Below are 15,811 nucleotides of genomic sequence, written 5' to 3'. Positions count from 1 at the left end.
GGGACACCCACAACACGTATATTTGTGCGGTTCATATTGTCCTTGAGTTCCCTGATACCCTGTTCAAATTTTTCCATTCTTTTCCTGATAGTTTCTGTTTCTTTTTGGAATTCAGATGTTCCATCCTCCAAATCACTAATTCTATCTTCTGTCTCTTTAAATCTATCATTGTAGCTATCCATTATTTTTTCTATGTTTGCTACTTTATCCTTCACTTCCATAAGTTCTGCGATTTGTTTTTTCAGTTTTTCTATTTCTTCTTTATGTTCAGCCCATGTCCTCTTCATGTCCTCCCTCAATTTATCGATTTCATTTTTGAAGAGGTTTTCCATTTCTGTTCGTATATTCAGCATTAGTTGTCTCAGCTCTTGTGTCTCATTTGAGCTATTGGTTTGTTCCTTTGACTGAGCCATATTCTCAATCTTTTGAGCGTGGACAGTTATCTTCTGCTGCTGGCGTCTGGGCATTTATTCAGATTTCTCTTGGTGTTGGACCCAGCAAGGTTGTAATATTTTTCTGTGAAATCTCTGGGTTCTGTTTTTCTTATCCTGCCCAGTAGGTGGCGCTCGTGGCACACGTTTGTCTGCGGGTCCCACCAGTAAAAGGTGCTGTGGGACCTTAAACTTTGGAAAACTCTCGCCGTCCTGGGGGTTCGCTAGCCGAAGCGGCTTGAGCCGGCCGGGGTCCGAACGCAGGGAGGGTTGCTGGTCGCCGCAGCCAGGGAAAGAGTCCGTCCGAATTTCCTAGTCGGCCCTGGGCAACAAGCGTGGCGGGAGGGCGCCAGCGGCAGCGGCCCGCCCGAGAGAGTGCACGTTCCCCGGGAGTCACGGGTTTGGAAGGGGCCTCCCCCACCCGTCACCGTTCTCCGCGGCCTGGGGGTTTCCGATCCAATTCTCTCAGTTGGTCCGGGGGCTGCGCGTGGTGTGGGCGCCAGCCGCGGCGGTTTCAGGGGACCGCCTCTCCAATTCTCCCAGCCGGCCCGGGAAGGGGGAAGGGAGTAACTCCGGCCGCTTGCCACCCCGCCCGGTAAGGCCCGCGCGCCTCAGCGATCTCACCCGAGCTGCTTCTCTCAGCCAGCCAGCCGTTCCAGGATGGGGTACGCTGTCTTTTTTATCTCTGTTGTGGCTTTGGGCGCTTTCTGTATTGTTTCTACTCCCCTAGTAGGTGTCCTGGAGAAGAAACTAAGATCCGCGCGTCTTACTAAGCCGCCATCTTCCAGGAAGTCCTGCAAATACTTCTTTATTCACTGCCAATTGATATGTTTTAAGGTAAAATTTTAAAATATTAATTACCATTTACTTTCAGCACCCTGAAGTAATGACATTCCTTTGTTCTTCCTCATGTATAAAACATTTTTTAAATTTGTACATTTAGTCACTATCATTATACACTCTGGGCATTCCTAGATTATACCATCTCAGTCTTTATCATCCATCTTTCTTTCTGATTTCATTTGTGCCCCCGACCCTCCTTCCTCTATCATTTTCATATTCAGCTTCATTTAGTGTTTTAACATAATTGCATTACAATTGGGTAGTATTGTGCTGTCCATTTCTGAGTTTTTACACTCAGTCCTGTTGTACAGTCTGTATCCCTTCAGTTCCAATTACCCAGTATCATACCCTATTTCTATCTCCTGATGGTCTCTGTTACCACTGAAATTCTCCAAGTTTATTCACTAATGTCAGTTCATATCAGTGAGACCATAAAGTATTTGTCCTTTTGTTTCTGGCTAATCGCACTCAGCAAAATGTCCTCAAGGTCCATCCATGTTGTTATATACTTCATAAGTTTATTCTGTCTCACAGCTGCATAATATTCCATTGTATGTATGGACCACAGTTTGTTTAGCCACTTCTCTGTTGATGGACATTTTGGCTGTTTCCATTGCTTCGCAATTGTGAACAATGCTGCTATAAATATTGGTGTGCAAATGTCTGTTTGTGTCCTTGTCCTCATGTCCTCTGAGTAGACACCTAGCAATGGTATGGCCATGTCATATGGCAATTCTATATTTAGCTTTTTGAGGAGCTGCCAAACTGCCTTCCACAGCGGTTTGTACCATTTGACATTCTCATCAACAGTGGATAAGTGTGCCTCTTTCTCCACATCCTCTCCAGCACTTATCATTTTCTGTTTTATTGATAATGGCCATTCTGGTGGGTGTGAGATGATATCTCATTGTGGTGTTGATTTGCATTTCTCTAATAGCCAGGGAAGTTGAGTATCTCTTCATGAGCCTTTTGGCCATTTGTATTTCCTCTTCTGAGAAGTGTTTGTTCAAGTCTTTTGCCCATTTTGTAATTGGGTTGGCTGTCTTTTTGTTGTTGAGTTGAACAATCTCTTTATAAATTCTGGATACTAGACCTTTATCTGATATATCATTTCCAAATATTGTTTCCCATTGTGTTGGCTGTCTTTTTACTTTCTTGATGAAATTCTTTGACATGAAAAAGTGTTTAATTTTGAGGAGTTCCCATTTATTTATTTATTTCTTCAGTGCTTGTGCTTTGGGTGTAAGGTCTAGGAAACTGCCTCCTAGTATAAGATTTATAATATATTTTCCTACATTTTCTTCCAACAGTTTTATGGTCTTAGATCTAATGTTTAGGTCTTTGATCCATTTTGAGTTAATTTCTGTGTAGAGTGTGAGATATGGGTCCTCTTTCATTCTATTGCGTATGGATATCCAGTTCTCTGGGCACCACTTATTGAAGAGACTGTTCTTCATATAACAGGTGAGTTGGCTTGACTGCCTTATCAAAGATCAAATGTCCATAGATGAGATGGTCTATATCTGAACACTCTATTCAATTCCATTGGTCAGTATATCTATCTTTATGCCAGTACCATGCTGTTTTGACCACTGTAGTTTCATAACATGCCTTAAAGTAAGGTAGCATGAGACCTCCAACTTCATTTTTTTCCTTAGGATAACTTTTAGCTATTCAGGGCACCCTGCCCTTCCAGATAAATTTGCTTATTGCTTTTTCTATTTCTGAAAAGTAAGTTGTTGGATTTTAATTGGCATTGCATTGAATCTGTAAATCAATTTAGGTAGAATGACATTTTAACTATATTTAGTCTTCCAATTCATGAACACAGCATGCCCTTCCATCTATTTAGGTCTTCTGTGATTTCTTTTAACAATTTCTTGTAGTTTTCTTTGTACAGTTTTTTTGTCTCTTTAGTTAAATTTATTCCTAAATATTTTATTGTTTTGGTTGCAATTGTAAATGGAATTCTTTTCTTGATTTCCCCCTCAGATTGCTCATTGCTAGTGTATAGAAACACCACAGATTTTTGAATGTTGATCTTGTAACCTGTCACTTTGCTGTACTCATTTATTAGCTCTGGTAGTTTTGTTGTGAATTTTTTGGGGTTTTCAATGTATATTATCATATCATCTTCAAACAGTGATAGTTTTACTTCTTCCTTTCCAATTTTGATGCTTTATATTTCTTTTTCTTGTCTAATTGCTCTGGCTAGAACATCCAACACAATGTTGAATAACAGGGGTGATAGTGGACATCCTTGTCTTGTTCCTGATCTTAGGGGGAAAGTTTTCAGCTTTTCCCCATTGAGGATGATGCTAGCTGTGGGTATTTCATATATTCCCTTTACCATTTTGAGGAGGTTCCCTTCTATTCCTATCCTTTGAAGTGTTTTCAACAGGAAAGGATGTTGAATTTTGTCAAGTGCCTTTTCTGCATCAATCAAGATGATCATGTGGCTTTCCTGCTTTGATTTGTTGATATGGTGTATTACACTAATTGATTTTCTTATGTTGAACCGTCCTTGCATACCTGGAATGAATCCTACTTGGTCATGAGGATCCTACTTGTTGAGGATTTTTGCATCTATATTCATTAGAGAGATTGGTCTGTAGTTTTCCTATTTTGTAATATCTTTGTCTGGCTTTGGTATGAGGGTGATGTTGGCTTCGTAAAGTTAGTTAGGTAGCTTTCCCTCCTCTTCAAATTTTTTGAAGAGTTTGATAAGGATTGGTACTAATTCTTTCTGGGATGTTTGGTAGAATTCACCTGTGAAGCCATCTGGTCCTGGACTTTTCTTTTGGGGGAGCTTCTTAATGACTGATTCAATTTCTTTACTTGTGATTGGTTTGCTGAGGTTGTCTGTTTCTTCTCGAGTCAAAGTTGGTTGTTCATGCCTTTCTAGAAAGTTGTCCATTTCATCTACATTGTCATGTTTATTAGCATAAAGTTGTTCATAGTATCCTGTCATTACTTCCTTTATTTCTGTGGGGCCAGTGGTTATGTCTCCTCTTCCATATCTGATCTTATTTATTTGCAACCTCTCTCTTCTTCTTTTTGTCTATCTTGCTAAGGGTCCATCAATCTTACTGATTTTCTCATAGTACAGCTTCTGGTTTTGTTGATTTTCTCAATGGTTTTCATGTTCTCAATTTCATTTATTTCTGCTCTAATCTTCATTATTTCCTTCCTTTTACTTGCTTTGGGGTTAGTTTGATATTTTTTCTCTACTTCTTCCAAGTGGACATTTAATTCCTCAATTTTTGCCCTTTCTTCTTTTTTGATACAGGCATTTAGGGCAATGCATTCCCTCTTAGTACTATCTTTGCTGCATCCCATGAATTTTGATATGTTGTGTTTTCATTTTCATTTGCCTCGAGATATTTACTGATTTCTCTTGTAATTTCTTCCTTGACCCACTGGTTGTTTAAGAGTGTGTTGTTGAGCCTCCACATATTTGTGAATTTTCTGGCACTCTACTTATTATTGATTTCCAACTTCATTACTTCATAATCTGAGAAAGTGTTTTGTATGATTTCAATCTTTTTTATTTTATTGAGACTTGCTTTGTGACCCAGCATATGGTCTATCCTTGAGAATGATCCATGAGTATTTGAGAAAAAGGTGTATCCTGCTGTTGTGGGGTGTAATGTTCTATAAATGTATGTTAAGTCTAATTCATTTATTGTATTATTCAAATTCTCTGTTTCTTTATTGATCCTCTGTCTAGATGTTCTTTCCATTGATGAGAGTGAGGAATTGAACTCTGCAACTATTATGGCAGATGTGTCTATTTCTCTTTTCAGTGTTTTTGGTGTTTGCTTCATGTATTTTCGAGCATTCTCGCTTGGTGCATAAATATTTATGATTGCTATATCTTCTTGTTGAATTGTTCCATTTATTAATACATAGTGTCCTTCTTTGTCTCTTTGAACTGTTTTACATTTGAAGTCTACTTCGTTGGATATTAATATAGCTACTCCTGCTCTTTTCTGATTGTAATTTGCATGAAATATCTTTTCCTAACCTTTCACTTTCAACCTATGTTTATCCTTGGGTCTAAGATGTGTTTCCTGTAGACAGCATATAGATGGGTTCTGTTTTTTAATCCATTCTGCAAGTCTATGTCTTTTGATTGGGGAATTCAGTTCAATAACATTTAGTGTTATTACTGTTTGGATAATATTTTCCTCTACCATTTTGCCTTTTGTATTATATGTATCATATCTGACTTTCCTTCTTTCTACACTCTTCTCCATACCTCTCTCTTCTGTCTTTTCGTATCTGACTCTAGTGCTCCCATTAGTATTTCTTGCAGATCTGGTCTCTTGGTCACAAATTCTCTCAGTGACTTTTTGTCTGAGAATGTTTTAATTTCTCCCTCATTTTTGAAGGACAATTTTGCTGGATATAGGAGTCTTGGTTGGCAGTTTTTCTCTTTTAGTAACTTAAATATATCATCCCACTGTCTTCTAGCTTCCATGGTTTCTGCTGAGAAATCTACACATAGTCTTATTGGGTTTCCCTTGTATGTGATGGATTGTTTTTCTCTTGCTGCTTTCAAGATCCTCTCTTTCTCTTTGACCTCTGACATTCTAACTAGTAAGTGTCTTGGAGAACGCCTATTTGGGTCTAATCTCTTTGGGGTGTGCTGCACTTCTTGGATCTGTAATTTCAGGTCTTTCATAAGAGTTGGGAAATTTTCAGTGATAATTTCTTCCATTAGTTTTTCTCCTCCTTTTCCCTTCTCTTCTCCTTCTGGGACACCCACAACACGTATATTTGTGCGGTTCATATTGTCCTTGAGTTCCCTGATATCCTGTTCAAATTTTTCCATTCTTTTCCCGATGGTTTCTGTTCGTTTTTGGAATTCAGATGTTCCATCCTCCAAATCACTATTTCTATCTTGTGTCTCTTTGAATCTATCATTGTAGGTATCGCTTGTTTTTTCCATCTTTTCTACTTTGTCCTTCACTTCCATAAGTTCTGTGATTTGTTTTTCAGTTTTTCTATTTCTTATTTATGTTCAGCCCAGGTCTTCTTCATGTCTTCCCTCAATTTATCGATTTCGTTTTTGAAGAGGTTTTCCATTTCTGTTTGTATATTCAGCATTAGTTATCTCAGCTCCTGTATCTCATTTGAACTATTGGTTTGTTCCTTTGACTGGGTCATATTTTCAATTTTTTGAGCGTGATCCGTTATCTTCTGCTGGCATCTGCGCATTTAGACAGATTTCCCTGGGTGTTGGATCCAAAAGTTTGGAAGATTTTTCTGTGAAATCTCTGGGTTCTGTTTTTCTTATCGTGCCCAGTAGGTGGCACTCGTGGCACACGTTTGTCTGCGGGTCCCACCAGTAAAAGGTGCTGTGGGTCCTTTAACTTTGGAAAACTCTCGCCGTCCGGGAGATTTGCTAGCTGAAGCGGCTTGGAAGAGTGCCAGCCGGCCCGGGGATCCGAACGCGGGAAGGGTCGCCGGCCACCGCAGCCCGGGAGAGCGCCCGTCAAAATCTCCTAGTCAGCCTGGGGTGCCAAGTGTGGCAGGAGGGCGCCAGCCGCCGTGGCCCAGGAGAGTGCACCATTCCCAGCCGGACCGGGAACTCACGTGTTTGGAAGGGACCCCGGTCACCGTTCTCCGTGGCCTGGGGATCTCCGATCCAATTCTCCCAGTTGGTCCGGGGGGCTACGCGTTGGGGGGGCGCCAGCCGCCGTGGCTTGAGGGGACCGCCTGTCCAATTGTCCCAGCTGGCCCGGGAAGGAGGAAGGCAGGGACTCTGGCCGCTTGCCGCCCTGGCCCGGGGAAGCCCGCGCCCCTTGGCAATCTCACCGGAGCGGGTTCTCTCAGCCAGTCAGCCATTCCAGGATGGGGTACGCTGTCTTTTTGATCTCTGTCGTGCATCCGGGAGCTGTTCTGTATCGTTTCTACTCCCCTAGTAGCTGTTCTGGAGGAGGAACTAAGATCCACACATCTTACTAAGCTGCCATCTTCTCTGGAAGTCCCTTCCCTATATTTTCTTTTGCTTGTCAGATCAGATGTTCCATCCTCTAGTTCACTAATCCTACCTTCTGCCTCTCAAAACCTACCATTGTAGGTTTCCATTGTTTTTTCATCTCTTCTACCATACCTTTCATTCCCATAAGTTGCGTGATTTGTTTTTTCAGACTTTCAATTTCTTCTTTTTGTTCATTCCTTGCCTTCTTTATATCCTCACTCAATTCATTGATTTGGTTTTTGATGAGGTTTTCCATGTCTGTTTGTATATTCTGAATTAATTGTTTCAACTCCTGTATCTCATTTGAATTGTTGGTTTGTTCTTTTGACTGAGCCATATCTTCAATTTTCCTAGTGTGATTTGTTATTTCTTCCTGGTGTCTAAGCATTTAATTACCTTAATTAGTTTATTCTGGAGATTGTTTTCACTTCCTTTATCTAGGGTTTTCTTGCTGTATGAATTTGTTGTCTGTCTATTCTTTGACATTCAGTTCAGCTTTTTCTGGACCACTAGCTTAGGTTTTGTTTAACAGAGGAGAATTTTTCAGTTTTTGTTTTCTTGTTTCTTGCCCTGCCTGTATGGTGCCTTTTTCTCCCCACCCTTAGGAGGGATAACTTAGGTATTATAGACCCCAGCTGGATTTTCCCAGGCCAAACTGGCCTCCTCTCAGGTAGAAAGAGTCACCTGTGTCAGTTTTCCCTGAGGTTGAGACCCAGCAGGTTAAAAGACTTTCCTGTGAAGTCTCTGAACTCTGTTTTTCTTATCTTGCCCAGTATGTGGCACTTGTCTGCCTGCAGGTCCCACCAGCAGAAGATGATGTGGTACCTTTAACTTTGGCAGACTCTCCCTGCTGGGGGCATGGTGGAGACAGAGAAGAGGTTGTAGGCTGGTTTTAATGGCTTCAAATTACCAAGCCCTGGGGTCTGAATTCCTTGAGGGAGGGATTCCACCTGAGTTGGGTCTCACCCCTCCCCTGGGGAAGGCACTGGCTCCAGACAAGCTCTCAAAGAAGCTTGTTTCTGCCTATGCCTGGGCAGTTGTAGCCTGAGAAGCCCTGCTGCTGTATCTAAAGGCAACCAAGCCTTTGTAGAAACACAGCCAAAAAAACCACTGTTCCTTTTTTTTTCTTTTTCCATCAGCCTTGGGCACCCTTAGCAGCAGGGCAAAAATCAGTGACCTCCGCTTTGACCAGGCTCACCTCAGCTGGGGACCTATTTTTAGTAGTCAGAATTTGTGAACTAATTCCACACTTGATGCTGAGTTGTGCTCAGCCCCTGTTGCTGGTAAAGTCTCTTTCCTTTACCCTGGAAGCAGTTTGTGGGGGAGGGGCACCGGTCGCCATGGCTTGGGGAACTCATGGTTCTGAGGGTGCTCGCAGCCAGTCCAGCTGGTCCAGACTGGGGTACGCTGTGTGTTCAGCCACTGACATGGCCCCAGGAACTGTTCTGTACTGTTTCTGGTTATTTAGTAGCTGTTCTGGAGGACGAACTAAATCCCACACCCTGCTAAGCCACCATCTTGGCTCCTCCATCCTACCAATTGATTTTTGATGAGGCTTCGAAGTCCACACAATTGGTAAAGAATAGTCTGTTCAATAAATGATGCTGGAAGAACTAGATATTCATATGCAAAAGAATGAAAGAAGTACCCCTGTCTCACACCATATATAAATATTAACTCAAAATGGATCAAAGACCTAAATGTTAAGAGACAAGACTACAACTCCTAGGAGAAAATGTGGTGTAGCACATTCAGCATCTTGTGTTAGACAGGGGTTTCTTAGACTTTACACTGAAAGCACAAGCAACAAAGTTAAAAATAGGTAAATGGAACACCCTCAAAAGTAAAAACTTTCATGCACCGAAGGACCATGTCACAAAAGTGAAGAGACACACTACTCAGTGAGAGAAAATATCTGAAGACTGAATATTTGATAAGGACTTTTATACTGCATATATAAAGAAATTCTAAAACTCAGCAATAAAAAAAAAACAAAAAAAAACTCACTTAAAAGTTGGCAAAAATCCTGGATAGACAGTTCTCCAAAGTGGATATATGTCAGTATAAAGTACATGGAAATTGCTCAACATCATTAGTTATTAAGTAAATGGAAATCAAAACCACAGTGAGATATCATTTCACACTCAATAGAATAACTATTATAAAACTATAAGTGTTGAAGAAGATGTGGAGAAATAGCAATTCTCATTCATTGCTGGTTGTGCAGTAGCTGTGGAAGACAGTTTAGCAGTTCCTCAGGAAGCTAAATCTAGAAGTACTGTAGGATCTGGCAGTCCTTCTAGTAGGTATACAGCCAGAAGAATTGAAAGTTGGAATTTGGACAGATATTTGCACACCAATGTTTGTAGCGTCATTATTTACAATTGTCAAAAGATGGAAACAACCCAAGTGCTCATCCAGTCGATAAATGGATGAAAATAGTGTGGTATATACATCAATGGAATATTACCCAGCTGTAAAAAGGAATGAAGTTCTGGTGCATGCAACAACATGAATAAACCTTGAGGATATTATGTTGTATGGAATAGGCCAGATAAAAAAGAACAAATATGGTACGACTACATTGATATGAACTAATTATAGAAAGCAAACTGATAAGGGTGCATGGGTGGTTCAGTGGTAGAATGTCCACCTTTCATGCGGGAGACTCAGGTTCGATTCCTGGACCATGTACCCCCCCCAAAAAAAGCAAACTGATAGAATCTAGAATATTGGTTACCAGGGAATAGACAAGGGGGAGAGAATAGGTAGCTGATGCTTAATTTGTGTGAACTTTTTATTTATGTTGATTATAATGATTTGGCACGGATGGTGATGATGGTACCACATTACTGTGAGTGTAAATAACCGCACTGAATTATATGTGTGAATGTGGTTGAAAGGGGAACTTTTGGATCATGTATGAAACTAAAATGAAAGCTAGTGGGTAGAACATGGATTATATAACATAGTGAACCCTGTTGTGGTGAAGGACCGGGGTTAATAGTATGAGAATATTCTTTCATGAATTACAACAAATGTACGACACTAATACAAGGTGTTAATAAATGGATGGAATATGGAAAAATACGCTTAATGTAAACTGTGGACTATACTTATTAGTACTATTTTAATATTCTTCACTGTTTGTAACAAATATACCACACTATGCAAAGAGTCAATAATAGGGGAATAAAAGGGAATGCTGTATTTTTTACATGACTTTACTGTAAACCTACGTCTTCTCACTAAAAATAATAATAATAATAATTCAAAATCCCCCTGACATATTACCCTATGTCTCTCTTCATTTAGCTTCTTCATATTTACATCCCTTTTCTTGCTATAATAAAAATATAATAGTAAGTAGAGCACTTATATGATGTGTTCTGAAGAATTATCAAATCAGAAGTGGTGGTGGGGACTCCCAAATTTGTAGCCAGATGGTCAGAAGTGAGGTGGCCCTAAGAACCCCAGAAGTGAACATAGTCTCGTGGGGACTGTACTTTTAATCTATACAGTCTGCCCTAACTCTGGGTAGAGTTGGAATAATATTAGAGTCGGCATTATAAATTATTCCACTGATGAAGCCCAGTGGTAGGGTGTAAGGAGGGACTGACCCCGGGTCAAGGTCAACATAGCTGGGAATCTTGGAAGGCTGAATGGATTCAATCAGGGAACGAAGAATTATTTATTGACCATCCACATATCTCTACTCGGATGCCAGGTTCAGCGGCTCAGCAGTGAACAAGACTAACATGACTTAGGAAGGCTACTGTCTTATGGAGGGAGACAGTCAAACTACATGCCAGCAATAAATAAATAATGTCAGGGTATGTTAGGTTGAATTGTGTATGTTGATTTACATAAGTTCTTACTTTTAGTTCCCATTCTTGTGGGTATGAACCCATTGTGGATAGAGCCTCTTGAAGATGAGGTTGGGCCTTAACCCAGATTCCTGGAGTCTTTTGTAAGCAGGAGAAAGTCAGACAGAGAGAGAGAAAACCATGGCAAGGAGTTGGAAGCCAGAAGTCAGTGGGACCCCGGAAGAGAAAGAAGTGGTCTTTCCCATATGACAGCAAAGCCAAGGAAATCATCAGAATGGTACCAGCTCCAGGAGGAAGTAAGCAGTTCTGCCTCCAAAACTGTGAGTCAATAAATTCCCATCATTTGAGTATATAACCCATTTTGTAGTAGTTGGCATAGCAGCCAAGAAACTAAGACACAGGGGAAGTCAGATGCAGAAGATAAACCAAGAGAATGCAGCTGTAGCAGCTCTGGCCTGGGTGGCCAGTGAGGGCTCCTTGGAGTGTCCGACCTTGGAGCTGAGAACTGCAGGGTCAGAAGGAGGAAGTGAGCCAGTCAGAAGGAAGCAGATACGAGCTGGAGGCAGGACCAGATAAGATTGGCCAGTTCAAGGACCAGAAGAAAGGCCCAGGGGACTTAAAGATGGAGAGAGGAGGGAAAGAAGGAGGGAATGTGTAAGGAGAGGTGCTGTGCGAGGGCCCCAGGGGCTTGGGAGGGTGTCCTAAGGAGTCTAGCTTTATTCTGGTTACAGAGGGAAGCCCTGGAGAGTTTAGGCAGGGGAGTCACGTGGTCAGTCTTATTTAAAAATTAGAAAGATCTGGACTCCAAAAGCGTGAATAGAATTCAGCAAGACCAGGACTTGGATGGAAAAGAATGTCATCTTCATTTCAAAAGCACCTACCTGAAATTTAGTATTTCTTTCAGATACAAATGCAGACACCAAAGTACAGTAGCATTAGCAGCACCTGTGACTTTGTTATTAATAGAAATCATAGGCATGTTTATATCACCTTACAGTTGTTGTAGACAGTGAGGTGTTTTCTATGCTTATTCCTTTGAAATTATGGTATCATCTTAGCCACGCAGCTAGATCTAATTTAACACATAAATAAAGAAGCACATCTACAGTGTTACAATAAAAAATATGCTGCCTATGAAAATAAGTAAATGGAGTTTTTAAAAATTAAAAGTAGCAGATGAATGAATATTTTCTTCTTTGTCCCCATTTCTTATGTAATAGGTAACCTCTTACAGTTACAGTCTGTTGTTCCTTGTATTTGTCACTTAACCATGAACTTGGACATGACAGCACTTCAGTTCATAGGGTGCTTCCTCATTCTACCATCTTTTCTTTATGTACATGTTCTTCTGGGGCAGCTCAGTGACCACTGTAACCGCCCCCGAATGCTGGTTGATCCAGCTGGTCCCACCTGCTGCCTGGGTTCTCCCTATGTGTCCAGTTCGCTATTAGCTCCCTGCATCTTAGATGCCTCTAGCTGGAGTCCCACAGATCCATCAATCCTAACGTGACCCAAATGGAAATCACCACCCTCCAACCAGCTCGAGTAGCCGCCTGGTTCGTCCTCTGGGCCAGCAGGCCTGTCTTACTGCACCTGTTGGGCCCCTGCCCTCGGCCTCCTCTGCAAGGTGACATGCATGGCCCCCTGTGGGCTTCTCCATTCTGGAATATCTGCTTATCCTCCCCACCCCTGTACCTTCTCTCCTGTCAAGGAAGCAAGGAGGCCCGCAGAGGCCCAGCTTAGCTGCTTGCTGCTTGAGTGTTCTTGGGTTTCTGGTTCATGTCTCAGTTCCTTTCTCTGTGAAATGAGGTTAGGAAGCCTATATATCTCACTGAGCTGTTGTGAGGATTAAGTGATCTATTCTAGGAAAAGTGCTGAGCCTAGTGCCAGGGAGGAAGAAAAGACTTGCAAAGTGACTTGTCAACCTTCAGGGCCTCCCACAAAACCTCTCTTCACCCCCCATTCCTTGTTGCCATACATAGAAAGGGGCCCCCAGGTACTCTGTACTGTGCAGTGGAGGAGGATCCCTGGGCAAGTTTGGGGAATGAAGACCAAGGCAGGCTGACCTAGGTTCCAATCCAGTGCTGCCACTTCTTCCAAGCCTTGTTGCTCTTACCACTCCCCCTTCCCTTTGGTCCATCAGGTATACATTGTTTTATTTCATCCATTGCCTCTTCCACCCATCTCTCCTTCCCTTGCCTTCACTCCCCACACACCTGCTCCCTATAATATCTAATGTCTGACCTTCCAACCACTTTCCCAGCCAGTTACCCTTATTATAAATATATATATACATATATATATTTATATATATATATGTTTTATACTATATATATACATATAGTAGTGCTTTGGGAGCATTTTCCTAATGTTTGCATAAATGGTTTCATGCAATAAACTTCATTCTGCTTTTTCCCATCATTTCCAAGGCTGCACTTCCAAGTGCCCCATTGTATCTGGCTTATCCATTTCCACAGCCAGGGACACCCAAGAGGTTTTGGGGCCACAGGCAGGCATCAGGTCGTCTGTCCCACTGCCAGCAGCTGTGTCATCAGCATCCTCCTCTGAACCACCCTTTGGATGCACAGGGGGTATTTCACTGGGGGATTTAATTTCTCTCTGTGACCCTGCCTTGGTTTCTATAACCTCTACCTTGTATACAGAGTTGTGGGCAAGTTATTGGTCTCTCAGAGCTTCTTCATGGCAGGGTAGGTGCCTGAGCCTCTCCAGGCTGGGTCTCCCGGCTGCAGGTAGACTTTGTGAGCCCTAAACCCACAGCTGTGTGAGCTCAGCTGGGAGCTGAAAGAAAACCCTTAACACCTGCCTTTACCCTGATACTGCTGGCCCCTGACAAACCCTGCTGCCATGGCTGGCAGTTGATAGTGGGTCTGTGCTTGGGGGTGCAGCAATCAGGAATAATGGCTCTGTGAATCCTTGCATCCAAGGCCCTCACATTATACTGAAAATCTTTGAGAGGGTGAGGAGTTTTGCAGAAGTCACCCAGGTGTGGGGATGCTGCCTGGATTCCAGACCTCCTGCTCCCACATCTGTTGTGTTTTGATGTTCGTCACAGAGCAAGGATGAGACCAGCGAGATGGATGCATAAAAGGAGTACAGAGGGCTACTGCTCCCTCAGATAGCAGCCTCACTGTTAACTCCATGACCTTTCATTTTAGTTCCTTACACAAACAACAGCTGTGAGTAGGAGCACAAAAACAGGTGCGCCTTGAGACTTGTTTTGTTACATTCTTTAAGCAAGATGGCCAGCTTTATTTACAGCCCAGTATGCAGAACTCCCTATTCTCAAGCAGTTCAAGGAACTGTTTGCAGTTCCTTTGCCTGAGGCACCCACTTGCAGGTCATCCTCAGGTCAAGTTTGTCCTACTCTTAATTCCTTAACCCTTCATTTCCCCCTTCTTTGAATAACATGAAGCATAACTGAGAAGACAGGGGCTCTAGCAGAATTTACTTGTTGCTGGCGTTTGTCAGCAGGCTAAATATAAAAGAAAGCAGAGTACAATGACAATTAGCATAAGTCCTGTGATCGATCCCAATAACCCCTTAATATGTTCTATAGGATTTAATTTAACAACCCTTCCATCAATTCCTTTAAGATTTTAGGCCCTTTAAGTTTTTCTAACTGTTGTTCAAAAGTGGCATGAATTTTAGTCTGTAAATCAATAATTTGTGCAGTTATTATGATTTAGCAAGTGTTGACGTATTCTATCCCAAGGGAATTCAGTTTTATTATATGGTACTGGAGTAATACAATAAGAAGATTGATTCTAATCACATCGTAAATTTAGTCTATTTTTAACACTTTGTAGTTGGTCGCCTAATAACACCACTGCTTGATTTAGAGCCGCTATCTCAGCTTGCATTTCAGCGTCAATTTGTCGTTGTGCAGTCCGTAGTTGCTCAGACTGTTGATGCCATGTCCATACAAAATTTGCAGTTTGAATACTCTGACGCAGGGCGACCCCAGCGGCTGCAGCTGTAGCTGTAATAGCTATAAGTTCCATTATTACTGCAATAATCAGTCCAATAAATCTTTTTGTTAGATATGATAACTGTTCAGTTATATCTTGTAATAGTCTGATAGCAGGGCTGTCCTGCCAAGGCTGTGACATCTGCGCTGGCATCCATATTCCAGTGCGAGCAAGTAACAAATAGAGACTTTCAGAGGTCAAATTAATATTTATAGAAGCATTTATACAAGTAAATAAAGAACAGTAGTCTGATTCCAATCAATTTTTCCTTTAAGTATCAAACATGGTATTCTAACACATGCCTGTACATAATGCGTAAGATTTCTTGTAAATTTTAATGTGTAATTTCCAGATGCATTTGTTATACTACCAGTCCAAGAGCTCATGGTTGCTAATGCAGCCCCTAACTTCCAAATATGTGGCTGATTGGGAAACCCTACAATAAATGGATTAGGACTAGAAAACCCTCCACTGTGCCATACTAATGGATCCATTAGCAGTGGTGGAAATAGAGTTCTTTTCCTTATGCCATCTTAAATCACTTCCTGATTCTTTCGAGCAGGCAGAACCATGAGGGCTCCAATCATTGATGCTTCCATAGGAAGTATTAACAAGAACCCACTGAAATTCCCCTCAACATCTCACCCAGGGAACCCATTCTGACATCTGGGAGAAGGTAGGAATATGGCATGGGGGCAAATCTGGTGGACCAGTTGTTAGATTTGTGAGATT

This window comes from Tamandua tetradactyla, chromosome 7, assembly GCF_023851605.1.
Source record: "Tamandua tetradactyla isolate mTamTet1 chromosome 7, mTamTet1.pri, whole genome shotgun sequence".
NCBI lineage: Eukaryota > Metazoa > Chordata > Mammalia > Pilosa > Myrmecophagidae > Tamandua > Tamandua tetradactyla.
The sequence above is the reverse complement of the archived record's forward strand: the minus strand, read 5'-3'. Positions refer to the sequence as shown.